Source organism: Triticum aestivum, chromosome 4B (genome assembly GCF_018294505.1).
Source record: "Triticum aestivum cultivar Chinese Spring chromosome 4B, IWGSC CS RefSeq v2.1, whole genome shotgun sequence".
NCBI classification, from domain to species: domain Eukaryota; kingdom Viridiplantae; phylum Streptophyta; class Magnoliopsida; order Poales; family Poaceae; genus Triticum; species Triticum aestivum.
The window spans coordinates 419,308,749-419,324,571 of NC_057804.1; positions in this window are offsets into that span (position 1 = coordinate 419,308,749).

Consider the following 15,823-nt stretch of genomic DNA (forward strand, 5'->3'; position numbering starts at 1 on the left):
GTCGGAGAGGTATCTCTGGGCACTCTCGGTAATGCACATCACTATAAGCCTTGCAAGCAATGCAACTAATGAGTTAGTTGCGGGATGATGTATTACAGAATGAGTAAAGAGACTTGCCGGTAGCGAGATTGAACTAGGTATTGCGATACCGACGATTGAATCTCGGGCAAGTAACATACCGATGACAAAGGGAACAACGTATGTTGTTATGCGGTTTGACCGATAAAGATCTTTGTAGAATATGTAGGAGACAATATGAGCATCCAGGTTCCGCTATTGGTTATTGACCGGAGACGTGTCTCGGTCATGTCTACATAGTTCTCGAACCCGTAGGGTCCACACGCTTAACGTTCGGTGATGATCGGTATTATGAGTTTATGTGTTTTGATGTACCGAAGGTAGTTCGGAGTTCTGGATATGATCACGGACATGACGAGGAGTCTCGAAATGGTCGAGACATAAAGATCGATATATTGGAAGCCTATATTTGGACATCGGAATAGTTCCGGGTGAAATCGGGATTTTACCGGAGTACCGGGAGGTTACCGGAACCCCCCAGCAAGTGTATGGGCCTTATTGGGCCATAGTGGAGAGAGAGAGAGAGAGAGGAGACCAGGGCAGGCCGCGCCCCCTCTCCCTCTGGTACGAATTGGACTAGGAGGGGGGGCGCCCCCCTTTCCTTCCTCTCTCTCTCCCCTTCCTTCTCTCCTGGTCCAACTAGGGAAGGGGGGATCCTACTCCCGGCGGGAGTAGGACTCCTCCAGGGCTCGCCATAGAGCGCCAGCCCTCCCCCTCCTCCACTCCTTTATATACGTGGCCAAGGGGGCACCCCATAGACACACAAGTTGATCATTGATCCTTTAGCCGTGTGCGGAGCCCCCCCTCCACCATAATCCACCTCGGTCATATCGTATCAGTGCTTAGGCGAAGCCCTGCGTAGGTAGCATCATCATCACCGTCATCACGTTGTCATGCTGACGGAACTCTCCCTCGAAGCTCTGCTGGATCGTGAGTTCGTGGGACGTCACCAAGCTGAACGTGTGCTGAACTCGGAGGTGCCATGTGTTCGGTACTTGGATCGGTCGGATCGTGAAGACATACGACTACATCAACCGCGTTGTCATAACGCTTCCTCTTACGGTCTACGAGGGTACGTGGACGACACTCTTCCCTCTCGTTGCTATGCATCACCATGATCTTACGTGTGCGTAGGAAATTTTTTGAAATTACTACATTCCCCAACAGTGGCATCCGAGCCAGGTTTATGCGTAGATGTTATATGCACGAGTAGAACACAAGTGAGTTGTGGGCGATACTAGTCATACTGCTTACGAGCATGTCATACTTTGATTCGGCGGTATTGTTGGATGAAGCGGCCCGGACCGACATTACGCGTATGCTTACGCGAGACTGGTTCTACCGACGTGCTTCGCACACAGGTGGCTGGCGGGTGTCAGTTTCTCCAACTTTAGTTGAATCGAGTGTGGCTACGCCCGGTCCTTGTGAAGGTTAAAACAACACATACTTGACAACATATTGTTGTGGTTTTGATGCGTAGGTAAGAACGGTTCTTGCTCAACCCGTAGCAGCCACGTAAAACTTGCAACAACAAAGTAGAGGACGTCTAACTTGTTTTTGCAGGGCATGTTGTGATGTGATATGGTCAAGACATGATGCTAAATTTTATTGTATGAGATGATCATGTTTTGTAACAGAGTTATCGGCAACTGGCAGGAGCCATATGGTTGTCGCTTTATTGTATGAAATGCAATCGCTATGTAATTGCTTTACTTTATCACTAAGCGGTAGCAATAGTTGTAGAAGCAATAGTTGGCGAGACGACAACGATGCTACGATGGAGATCAAGGTGTTGCACTGGTGACGATGGTGATCATGACGGTGCTTTGGAGATGGAGATCAAAGGCACAAGATGATGATGGCCATATCATATCACTTATATTTATTGCATGTGATGTTTATCCTTTATGCATCTTATTTTGCTTAGATCGATGGTAGCATTATAAGATGATCTCTCACTAAATTTCAAGGTATAAGTGTTCTCCCTGAGTATGCACCGTTGCGAAAGTTCATCGTGCCGAGACACCACGTGATGATCGGGTGTGATAAGCTCTATGTTCACATACAACGGGTGCAAGCCAGTTTTGCAAACGTGGAATACTCGGATTAAACTTGACGAGCCTAGCATATGCAGATATGGCCTCGGAACACTAGAGACCGAAAGGTCGAGCGTGAATCATATAGTAGATATGATCAACATAATGATGTTCACCGCTGAAAACTACTCCATCTCACGTGATGATCGGACATGGTTTAGTTTATTTGGATCACGTGATCACTTAGATGATTAGAGGGATGTCTATCTAAGTGGGAGTTCTTAAGTAATATGATTAATTGAACTTTAATTTATCATGAACTTAGTCCTGATAGTATTAGCATATCTATGTTGTAGATCAATAGCTCGCTTTTAGCTCCCCTGTTTTGTTTTTGATTTGTTCCTAGAGAAAACTAAGTTGAAAGATGTTAGTAGCAATGATGCGGATTGGATCCGTGATCTGAGGATTATCATCATTGCTGCACAAAAGAATTATGTCCTTGATGCACCGCTAGGTGACAGACCAATTGCAGGAGCAGATGCAGACGTTATGAACATTTTGGCAAGCTCGATATGATGACTACTTGATAGTTTAGTGCACCATGCTTTACGGCTTAGAATCGGGGCTTCAAAGATGTTTTGAACACCACAGAGCATATGAGATGTTCCAAGAGTTGAAATTAGTATTTCAGACTCATGCCCATGTCGAAAGGTATGAGACCTTTGACAAGCACTTTGCCTACAAGATGGAGGAGAATTGCTCAGCTAGTAAGCATGTGCTCAGAATGTCTGAGTACTACAATCACTTGAATCAAGTGGGAGTTAATCTTCCAGATAATATAGTGATTGACAGAGTTCTCTAGTCACCATCACCAAGTTACTAGAACTTCGTGATGAACTATAATATGCAAGGGATAACGGAAATGATTCCCAAGCTCTTCGTGATGCTGAAATTGACAAAGGTAGAAATCAAGAAAGGCATCAAGTGTTATGGTTGTCAAGACCACTAGTTTCAAGAAAAGAGCAAAGGGAAAGAAAGGGAGCTTCAAGAAGAATGGCAAGCAAGTTACCACTCCCATGAAGAAACCCAAAGCTGGACCCAAGCCTGAAACTGAGTGCTTCTACTGTAAATGGAAATGGTCACTAGAAGTGGAGCTGCCCTAGATACTTGGCGGATAAGAAGGATGGCAAAGTGAACAAACGTATATTGGATATACATGTTATTGATGTGTACTTTACTAGTGTTTATAGCAACCCCTTGATATTTGATACTAGTTCGGTTGCTAAGATTAATAACTCGAAATGGGAGTTGCAGAATGAACAGAGACTAGTTAAGGGTGAACTGACGATGTGTGTTGGAAGTGGTTCCAAGATTGATATGATCATCATCGCACACTCCCTATACTTTCGGGATTAGTGTTGAACCTAAATAAATGTTGTTTGGTGTTTGCATTAAGCATGAATATGATTTGATCATGTTTATTGAAATACCATTATTCATTTAAAGTCAGATAATAATTGTTGTTCTGTTTACATGAATAAAACCTTCAATGGTCATACACCTAAGGTGAATGGTTTATTGAATCTCGATCGTAGTGATACACATATTCATAATATTGAAGCCAAAAGATGCAAAGTTAATAATGATAGTGCAACTTATTTGTGGCACTGCTGTTTAGGTCATATTGGTGTAAAGCACATGAAGAAAATCCATGCTGATGGGCTTTTGGAATCACTTGATTATGAATCACTTGATGCTTGTGAACCATGCCTCATTCGCAAGATGACTAAAACTCCATTCTCCGGAACAATGGAGCGAGCAACTAACTTATTGGAAATAATACATACTGATGTATATCGTCCAATGAGTGTTGAGGCTCGCGGCGGGTACCATTATTTTCTGACCTTCATAGATGATTTGAGCAGATATGGGTATATCTACTTGATGAAACATAAGTCTGAAACATTTCAAAAGTTCAAAGAATTTCAGAGTGAAGTGGAAAATCATCGTACCAAGAAAATAAAGTTTCTACGATCTGATCGTGGAGACGAATATTTGAGTTACGAGTTTGGTCTTCATTTGAAACAATGTGGAATAGTTTTGCAACTCACACCACCTAAAACACCACAACGTAATGGTGTGTCCGAACGTCATAATCGTACTTTATTAGACATGGTGCAATCTATGATGTCCCTTACCGATTTACCACTATCGTTTTGGGGTTATGCATTAGAGACAGCTACATTCACGTTAAATAGGGCACCATCTAAATCCATTGAGACGACGCCGTATGAACTGTGGTTTGGCAAGAAACCTAAGCTACCGTTTCTTAAAGTTTGGGGTTGCGATGCTTATGTGAAAAAGTTTCAACCTGATAAGCTCGAACCCAAATCGGAGAAGTACGTCTTCATAGGATACCCAAAAAGAAAATATTGGGTACACCTTCTATCACAGATCCGAAGGCAAGACATTTGTTGCTAAGAATGGATCCTTTCTAGAGAAGGAGTTTCTCTTGAAAGAAGTGAGTGGGAGGAAAGTAGAACTTGATGAGGTAATTGTACCTGCTCCCGAATTGGAAAGAAGTTCATCACATGAATCAGTTCTAGTGATGCCTACACCAATTAGTGAGGAAGTTAATGATGATGATCATGAAACTTCAGATCAAGTTACTATCGAACCTCGTAGGTCAGCCGAAGTAAGGTCCATACCAAAGTGGTACGGTAATCCTGTTCTGGAGGTCATGTTACTTGACCATGACGAACCTACGAACTATGAGGAAGCGATGATGAGCCCAGATTCCGCGAAATGGCTTGAGGCCATGAAATCTGAGATGGGATCCATGTATAAGAACAAAGTGTGGACTTTGATTGACTTGCCCGATGATCGGCGAGCCATTGAGATTAAATGGATCTTCAAGAGGAAAACAGACACTAATGTTACTATCTACAAAGCTAGAATTGTTGCAAAAGGTTTTCGACAAGTTCAAGGTGTTGACTATGATGAGAGTTTCTCACTCGTATCTATGCTTAAAGTCTGTCCGAATCATGTTAGCAATTGCTGCATTTTATGAAATTTGGCAAATGGATGTCAAAACTGCATTCCTTAATGGATTTCTTAAAGAAGAGTTGTATATATATGATGCAACCAGAAGGTTTTTTCAATCGAAAAGATGCTAACAAAGTGTGTAAGAACCAGTGATCCATTTATGGACTGGTGCAAGCATCTCGGAGTTGGAATGTACGCTTTGATAGTGTGATCAAAACATATAGTTTTATACAGACTTGCGGTGAAGCCTGTATTTACAAGAAAGTGAGTGGGAGCACTACAACCTTTCTGATAAGTATATGTGAATGACATATTGTTGATCGGAAATAATGTAGAATTTTCTGGAAAACATAAAGGAGTGCTTGAAAGGAGTTTTTCAAAGAAAGACCTCGGTGAAGCTGCTTACATATTGAGCATCAAGATCCATAGAGATAGATCAAGATGCTTGATAAGTTTTTTCAATGAGTACATACCTTGACAAGTTTTTGAAGTAGTTCAAAATGGAACAGTCAAAAAAAGAGTTCTTGCCTGTGTTCCAAGGTGTGAAGTTGAGTAAGACTCCAAGCCCGACCATAGTAGAAGATAGAGAGAGAATTGAAGTCATTCCATATGCCTCAGCCATAGGTTCTATAAAGTATGCCATGCTGTGTACCAGACCTATTGTATACCCTGCCCTGATTTTGGCAAGTGAGTACAATTTTGATCTAGGAGTAGATCACTGGACAGAGGTCAAAATTATCCTTAGAAGACTTAGGAAATATTTCTCGGTTATGGAGGTGATAAAGAGTTCGTTGTAAAGAGTTACATCGATCCAAGCTTTGACATCGATCTGGATGACTCTAAGTCACAATCTGAACACATATTGAAAGTGGGAGCAATTAGCTAGAGTAGCTCCGTGCAGAGCATTGTAGACATAGAAATTTGCAAAATACATACGGATTTGAATGTGGCAGACCCGTTGACTAAATTTCTCTCACAAGCAAAACATGATCACAACTTAGTACTCTTTGGGTGTTAATCACATAGCAATGTAAACTAGATTATTGACTCTAGTAAACCCTTTAGGTGTTGGTCACATGACGATGTGAACTATGGGTGTTAATCACATGGTGATGTGAACTATTGATGTTAAATCACATGGCGATGTGATCTAGATTATTGACTCTAGTGCAAGTGGGAGACTGAAGGAAATATGCCCTAGAGTCAATAATAAAGTTGTTATTTATATTTCCTTATATCATGATAAATGTTTATTATTCATGCTAGAATTGTATTAACCGGAAACTTAGTACATGTGTGAATACATAGACAAACAAAGTGTCACTAGTATGCCTCTACTTGACTAGCTCGTTGAATCAAAGATGGTTAAGTTTCCTAGCCATAGACATGAGTTGTCATTTGATTAACGGGATCACATCATTAGAGAATGATGTGATTGACTTGACCCATTCCGTTAGCATAGCATTTGATCGTTTAGTATATTGCTATTGCTTTCTTCATGACTTATACATGTTCCTATGACTATGAGATTATTCAACTCCCGAATACTGGAGGAACACTTTGTGTGCTACCAAACGTCACAACGTAACTGGGTGATTATAAAGGTGCTCTATAGGTGTCTCCGATGGTACTTGTTGAGTTGGCATAAATCAAGATTAGGATTTGTCACTCCAATTGTCGGAGAGGTATCTCTGGGCCCTCTCGGTAATGCACATCACTATAAGCCTTGCAAGCAATGCAACTAATGAGTTAGTTGCGGGATGATGTATTACGGAACGAGTAAAGAGACTTGCCGGTAACAAGATTGAACTAGGTATTGAGATACCTACGATCGAATCTCGGGCAAGTAACATACCGATGACAAAGGGAACAATGTATGTTGTTATGCGGTTTCACCGATAAAGATCTTGGTAGAATATGTAGGATCCAATATGAGCATCCAGGTTCCACTATTGGTTATTGACCAGAGACGTGTCTCGGTCATGTCTACATAGTTCTTGAACCTGTAGGGTCCGCACGCTTAACGATCGGTGATGATCGATATTATGAGTTTATGTGTTTTGATGTACCGAAGGTAGTTCGGAGTTCCGGATATGATCACGGACATGACGAGGAGTCTCGACATGGTCGAGACATAAAGATCGATATATTGGAAGCCTATATTTGGACATCGGAATAGTTCTGGGTGAAATCGGGATTTTACCGGAGTACTGGGAGGTTACCGGAACCTCCCGGCAAGTGTATGGGCCTTATTGGGCCATAGTGGACAGAGAGAGAGGAGACCAGCGTAGGCCGCACGCCCCCTCTCCCTCTGGTCCTAATTGGACTAGGAGGGGGGCCTTTCCTTCCTCCCTCTCTCCCCCTTCCTTCTCTCCTAGTCCAACTAGGGAAGGGGGGGGGGAATCCTACTCCCGGTGGGAGTAGGACTCCTCCAGGGCGCGCCATAGAGGGCCGGCCCTCCCCTTTCCTCCACTCCTTTATATACGTGGCCAAGGGGGCACCCCATAGACACACAAGTTGATCATTGATCTTTTAGCCGGGTGCGGAGCCCCCCTCCACCATAATCCACCTCGATCATATCGTAGAGGTGCTTAGGCAAAGCCCTGCGTCGGTAGCATCATAATCACCATCATCACGCCGTCGTGCTGACAAAACTCTCCCTCAAAGCTCTGCTAGATCGTGAGTTCGTGGGATGTCACCAAGCTGAACGTGTGCTGAACTCGGAGGTGTCGTGTGTTCGGTCCTTGGATCAGTCGGATTGTGAAGACGTACAACTACATCAACCGCGTTGTCATAACGCTTCCGCTTACGGTCTACGAGCGTACATGGACGACACTCTCCCCTCTTGTTGCTATGCATCACCATCATCTTGCGTGTGTGTAGATTTTTTTTGAAATTACTACGTTCCCCAACAGTTGTCCTCACGGGCCTCATCCTCATAGAAAAAATTCCTTTCTTTGTTCTAAAAGTCAAAGAGAATAGGCACAGGAAAAATAACAGAGACATCATGGAATCCATTAAATGTCAGGTTGTAACCATATTTATGAGTCTTATACTTAATAAACTGGTGGCATTGCATAGCCTCATAATCCAAGTATTTATCAGGCAGTATAGGATCATCGAGTCTAATGGAGACCCCAAGTTTCTTAGCTATGCGAGAGGCATAAATTCCTCCATATAAATCACCATCCTCCACGTTTCGGCTTAACCAATGTGCAATAATGGCCCAAAAGTTGGAATGTCTACTGCCATGTACAACAGCATGAATGATGCTCAAATCAGGAGCACAGAGTGCACTACAATCATGTTTGCCAACAATACACCTCCCACTAAAATTTGCAAAGTAACGAATAGCGGGAAACTGAATACTTCTAAATTCTAGCTTGTGTCACACCCCTATCCTCACCATTGCAAAAAACACTAAGGAATGCCTCATAATCAGATTTCTGTTGTTCAGCGAGCGAACCCCAATACGGAATCTTGCATGCATCACAAAATTCTTCTAGAGACATACTATAAGAGTTCTCATAGAGATAAAAAAATCTGGAATTGGAAGAATGATACTTAAATTTCTGTGTGAACGAATTGGTAAGGTGGTAATGTTGTGTGCACTTAGCTACGAGGAATGCAGTAAGCTTGACATTCTAAATATATTGATCAAATTCTTGCTTGATGCCGGCACCTGTGGCTCATGATATGTCTAAAATGCCGATCCTTGGCTCGAAGAACTCCCTGAGGATCTCCTCCTGAACATCTTTATTTCGTAAAAATATCAAGGAGCAATCCCCCAAAACTGTTTCGGAAACGGAGATTCGAGCAAAGAAATAAAAAAATCTCAGTTTTTGGAGCAACAACACGAGAACAAGACCCACCATGATTTTTTCTGGAGGAAGGAGAAGAAGTGGGTAGGTGGACTAAGTGAGTGGGGTCCTATGGGCCCCACAAGACAACATGGCGTGCCTAGAGGGGTAGGTGTGCCATGTGGTCTTCTGGACAACAGGTGCACCCCTGGGGTCTGTCTAGTGCCAAAAATTCTTATTTCAATAAAAAATCGTGTCAAAATTTTACGATATTTCCAGCACTTCTATTTCTGGTCATTTTTATTGCATGGAAAATGTACAAAATAGGATAATGATGGCATTTTACTTTACTAGACTATAAATAACAAAGAGTAAACTAGAATTACAGTAGGTTGTGCTTACAAAATTCATTGACCATATGCCCCTTAAAAAGAATCCATTAATAAGGTTGATCAAGTCTTATTAACTAACTATTTCGAGTAACGTGAAACCGAAGAAGTTTTGTATAGCACTAGGTTACCTCGACCGGGATATGCATTGTCCCAATAATAAGAGTTTCATATTTCTTATCTGTATTCGGAAGAGGGAATTCAAAACCTCCAATAGTAATTGTCATAACCTTTTCAATAGAATTGATACTATTCACTTTGTTTTGTTTCTTCGGAAAATATACCATATGCTCATTATTGTTTACATGGAAAGTGACCTTGCTTTTGTTGCAATCAATAACAGCCCCTGCAGTATTCAAAAAGGGTCTACCAAGGATAGCCGACATATTTTCGTCCTAGGGCATAACTCAAGAATAAGAAAGTCAGTTAAGATAGTGACATTAGCAACAACAAAGGGAACATCCTCACAAATACCGATGGGTATTGCAGTTGATTTATCATCCATTTTCAAAGAGATTTTAATAGGTGTCAACTTATTCAAGTCAAGTAGCACCAACTCCTAAATCACACAAAGCAATTCTGACATAATTAATTTTGATAGAGCATGGTATAGTAGGTATGTCACAGCCCTAGCTTAGTCATTGCCTTTCATTGCATAATCATCCATGCACCATGTTTAAATTTCATTGAAATTTGAAATGGGGATTGATCAAACCCTAGCACCAACTCAAATCAACTAGTTCAACACAAAATATTTTCAATGAACCCAAATGCCCTTAAAAAATATTCATAATTTCTGGCACAAGGTGAAAACCTAACCCAAAAATGGTGCACGTTTTTTAGGTCATAGTTGGGCTTTGAATTAATCCAATAAGTATTTGGATTGGAGCTTTAAAATCCTATAAATATTTTTATAGCTCCAATAATGTTGAAACTTGGTGAGGGCCTCTGGAATAATTCCTTTAGTGCCCACACAAAGTTTCATATTTTTATAAAATGATTTGGTTTAACAACTAAGTCAAAATATACTGCAGAAAATAGAAAAACAAAAAGAAAATAGGAAAACAACTTACCTGGCACCATTGTCCTATTATTGTTCCGGCCCAGCCCACCACTCTAGCCCATGTCATCTTCCTCCTCAAGCCAGTAGGCAGAGTGCATGCTCGTTGTCACTGTCAAAATCGGTGGCTCTCGGATAGGGGGTCCCGAGCTGCGGGTCTAAGATCAATGGGGAACAAGGGACGAAGAACACGGTGTTTACCCAGGTTTGGGCCCTCTCTAAGAGGTAAAACCCTATGTCCTGCTTGATTGTATTTGATGTGTATGGTATGATTATAGAGTCGATCTACCTCGAGATCAGGCGAGCTAAACCCTAGGTTGATGGGGTGTTGGATGTTGCTCTAGCCCTAAAGACTAAAACCCTTCAGTTTATATAGACACTCACATGGTTAGGGTTACATACGGTCGGTTATAATGAAGGAAAGATCATGCCTAATCTTGACTTGGAGGGCACACCACAGCTCCGAAGATCTTCTATCACTATTGGAAACAGGAGATTTGCCATCAGCCAGCTCTTTACCGTCGGATGGCTGACGGCAAAGAGGTCTTTTGTCGTCTGCTTAAAATAAGCCATGGGTCCACGCTCTAGCTTGGCTCCATAGCATCCCATCAGTCCAACCCATAAGCCATGGGCCAGCACCCCGAGGACCCCTTAATCCAGGAATCCTCAGTAGCCCCCGAACTGGCCTCCATCAGCAGGGATTGCCATCTGGCATTTTTCGAATCTTCGGCTTGCGAGGTGAGTTCTTCACCCTTCCTTGTATTGTTTGGAGTAGTGCTCTCTTGCCGAATACTATCCAGAATCCGGACCAACGCTAGAGGTTCGCCGCCCATCGTGATCCGTGTTAACTCCGCACCTGTGCCTTGCCGGTTTCAACAATCCAGAGTCGGAGGACCTCATCAGATCATGGTGGGGCCATCGGAATTTAATGCTCACCTCGGGGAAGGGCCAACTTTGACTGTCGTGCACCTTTTTAGAAGGCGAAGGACCCAATGCCACCTTTTCTGCAGGCATGTCCTTTCAGCTTTAGGACCAAAGGCTTATTTATAGATCTAAAGGTGCAGGGGATGGCCGACCCATCCTCTCCACAAAAATCGACACTTGAGAAATTGTAGGCACCATGGCCGAGATATCCCAGGCTCATCTTCACGCCCTCATGGTCCTCTTTTTGATGATTGGACGAGCTGCTCAGTCTCACGCCTCCAGCCGAGCAATCTGCAGACGCAAGGCAATCTTCTCGCGGCGGATCTTGTTCCCGTTTATGTCGGATTAATCTCTGTCAATGACCAAGCACTCGCCAAGAGCTCCCCTACTCCAAGCAAGGAAGAGAGGGTATGTTTCGTGCCTTTCCTTCTACGAGGCCTAGGCTTTCCCATTCACCCTTTCCTACGGGGTTTATTGGAGTTAAACGAGATCCAGCTCCACAACCTCACCCCAGGATCCATATTGCATATTTCTTGCTTCGTGGCATTTTGCGAGATATTCTTGAGTTGCAAGGCCCATTTTGATGTGTGGAGGAAATATTTCTGCCTCGTACCTCATACCCGGAGAGGGTCCATATTTGAAGTAGGTGGAGCTGAGGTGTGGCTCATAGCTGGGACAGGGTATCCTGTTGGGACCCCCGAAGAAGGATTCCAAAGAGTGGACTTCGGAATGGTTCTATATCAAGGACGTCCCACTATATGAACCAGTCTGGAGGGGGCTACCAGAATATTTAGCCGCCCCATTGAAGAAGCAGTGCAACTGGAGGCGTAAGAGCCCTTCCCAAGGAGATAGCGAGGAGGTGCGCCTCCTGGCCACCAAGGTTCGGCTGCTGGCCCATGGTCAACTAACTATGGCTGATGTAATGGCCATCGCCATAACTCGGTGTGTGCAGCCCCTTCAGCAGAGGATGCACCCTTTGTGGTGTTACAATGGCACTAGCGACGCCACCAGTTACAAGCGACAAGGGTCGGACAATTAGGCGGCCCTAGCCAAAATACTAGCCGACTTCTTCAATGGAGAGGAAGAAGATTTCACGCGATCGGGAACCCAAGAGGGTTATTCCGGCTGCAATTAGACAGAATGGGTAAGCTTTATCCCTTCGTAGTATGACACAAAGATTATGTCAGAACATTGACCAGGTGCTTTTCCGCCTTAAACAGAGTTGGAAGTGTCAGATCGAATCTATCGGCTGCCCCTCTCCTCAACCGGAGAATCATTCCCGCGAGGATGATCCGGGGTATCACGATGATCCGAAGACATCGATTGATTTTGAAGACGGGGTCTTTTACCAAGAAAGTCTTGACAGCACCAAGGTCAACCTGACGGCCGATCACCCCGGGGTCCTTCCTTCCTCCACAATAAGTAACCATAGGACCTCCCCCCACCGGGCGCTCGCCTCGCATCGTCCCAAGTGTGCTGACTTCCACTCCCAAGGGCCATTGCACTGTACACAGATCGAAAGAAGGGGTGCGGGGCATGCCAGCCTTGGCTCATAATGGGGCATCCAAGCGAAAAGCAACTATCGGGATGGGGGCGACCGCACCCTCAGCTCAAAGATACTACGTTTGGAGCCATCGAGAGAGTCATTCTTGCCATTTTTGACATTTGCTTGGTTTTGCAGAAGAAAAACACCGCCATGTCAATCTGAAGATACCCCGGGTGTACCGAGGCACAGTTCCAATCCCGAGTCTTCGATGCAGGCTGGGGCCATGCGGAGCATGCATCGCCAAGGGCACCTCCAGAGGATCTAGATGATGTCTTGGTTACCAATTCTGAAGTTGAGAGTATGATGAATCACCACCACCGGAGGGAATCCTTATGTCATGCTGCCTTCACCAACCAGGAATTCAATGCATTTAATTTGGTGGACGCGTACCTTGGAGCGGCCCGAACAGGGCTTGAAGGGATCATCAGTCTTTTTTTGCCAAAATGCAGGTGCGAGATTTAAATAGCTTAAGAGCAGATCATAATCCCTAACCTAGTAGCCCCCAAGCCTTAATTTGGGTGGGACGACTGAGTTAAGGATCTGTATTATCTTGATTTTGCAGGCCGCGAGGGAACAAAATAACAAGTTATCCGAAGACCTCGAGCTGAGCTGAACACAGTTGGCCGATACTAAAGTCGGACTGGAAGCGGCCAAGAAAGCTACCAGTGAAATTCTTGGTAAGTGGAAAAGCTGTAGAGTACTTAAAAACTGTATGATGTTTCCTCCATGTTGATACCATGCTATCCCTGTAGCCACCGAATCCATTAATCAATTGCGGAAGGACCTGGAGTCTGGCAAACGAGTGCTGACACGAAGTCATGAGGAGAAGAATGAGCTAAAGGCAGAAAATCAAAGGAAAGCCAAAGAAATCAAGAACTTAAAATCTCAGTTCGCGCAAGCCTTGGAGGAGAACCAGAAGCTAAAAGGTGACATATTCTATAAGTCGCAAACTCAATATTACATGTATGTGGATGATCACAATATTTAGAAAAACATGTTGCCCCAGTTTGGTAGGTCTCCTGACAGGACGACTGAAAGAGGAGGCCAGTTCCTTTAGTGGGAACCTTTTGAAGGAACTGACCAAAACACACGAGAGAGCCCGGACGGCCATGAAAGACATGGTTAAGACATTATGGCCGCTGGACATACCGCCAGTGAGCATGACTGAGCTGGCTAGCCGCCTTAAAGGGTGAAAGTGTGTTATATTGACTAGAGGGAGGGGAGGGTGAATAGGCGATTTTTACAAATTCGTCACTGAGGAATTTCATGGTGAGGAAATTCCTAAGTCACGAATGACTAGCAGTGGAATAAGTACTCAGATGCAAGCATAACAGAGCAGTAGCACAGTCATCATGATGAAATGAAAACAAGCACAGAGTACAAGTAGCGTAAACACATGATAGGCAGGCAGAAGGCAAACTAACTGAAGAAATAGGATTGAGGAGATTGAGAAAGTCTTCAGTCAATGTCTTCAAACAGTAACGATCAAGTACAATAGTATATGAATGAGGAAATGGAAGGGTTTAGGAAATAGAACCAATAGCTCGGTAAAGACAGTGATTTGGTAGACTAGTTCCAACTTTTGTGACAGTCGTACGTCTGGTTGGAGCGGCTTGATATTTAAACCCAAGGACACACAGTCCTCACCGTATTCTCCTTGAGCTAAGGTCACACATACCTTGCCCAATCACTCGTGGTAAGTCTTCAGGTGACTTCCAAACCTTCACAGACTCGGTCACTTAGCGATCCACAATTTCTTCTTGGATGCTCTAGACCATGACGCCTAACCGTCTGGAGGATGCACAATCCTCAAAGGTAACAAGCATCGTTTCCACACAAGAACAATCTCTTTAATGATGCTCAATCACTTTGGGTTTGTAGGTGTTTGGGTTTGGGTTTTTCCTCACTTGATGATTTCTGCTTAAAGTCCTTAGAGGATGGGATGCTCTCAATGACAAGTGTCAGTTTCTCTCGGTGCAGCCAACCAGCTAGTGGTTGTAGGGGGTGGCTATTTATAGCCTAGGGAGCAGCCCAACATGATAAGACATAAATGCCCTTCAATGATATGACCGTTAGGTGGGTAGATATTTTGGGATAGCTGGTGCGTAGCACAACAACGGTCGGATATTTGAGTATCAAATTCCTCAGGGCTATCATGTTCCTCACTTGCAGGCAATCCGCACTGGTGAATTCCTAACTCCTCAGTTAGAACAAATTTCTCAGAGACTAGAAGATCTTCGTCTCTGTCACTGAAGAAATTGACTGAACTGTATGAGATTTCCAATGGCTTCACTCGAAAGGATTGGGTAGGTGTAGGATTTTGAGATGAGCATCACTTGGAAACTTTTCCTTAGTTTTACCTCGACCCCCTTTAACAGTACGGTGTTTCCTATGACTCAAGAAAGAGAAAAACGAAACTAAGAAAACAAAAGTCTTCATGCTTCATATTCCTCGCATGAATATTAAGTCTTCACGATCACACCAAATTCTTCACTTTCAAAGTCTTTAGAAAGCCAAAGTCTTCAGTTGAAGACATTCATTTTTAGGGGTCGACTTTCTCTATAAATATCAAACTCCTCATAGACTTATAGACCTGTGTACACTCACAAATGCATTAGTCCCTTAACCTATAAGTCTTCAATACACCAAAATCACTAAGGGGCACTAGAAGCACTTACAATCTCCCCCTTTTTGGTGATTGATGACAATATAGGTTAAGTTTTCAAAGGTGATAAACATATGAAGTGTAAATACTGATATTGAGGAATTTGATTGCAAGATATAGAAGAACTCCTTCTGAAGATGTGCATATGTGAAGAATTTGCTTTGAATAGCAATGCACATTGTAGAGTAGAATCATGGAGATCTCCCCCTATATCTTGTAATTCATATACACATTTAACTTAGATATGAAGAATTGAAATGCATGATGAAATATGGTGTCT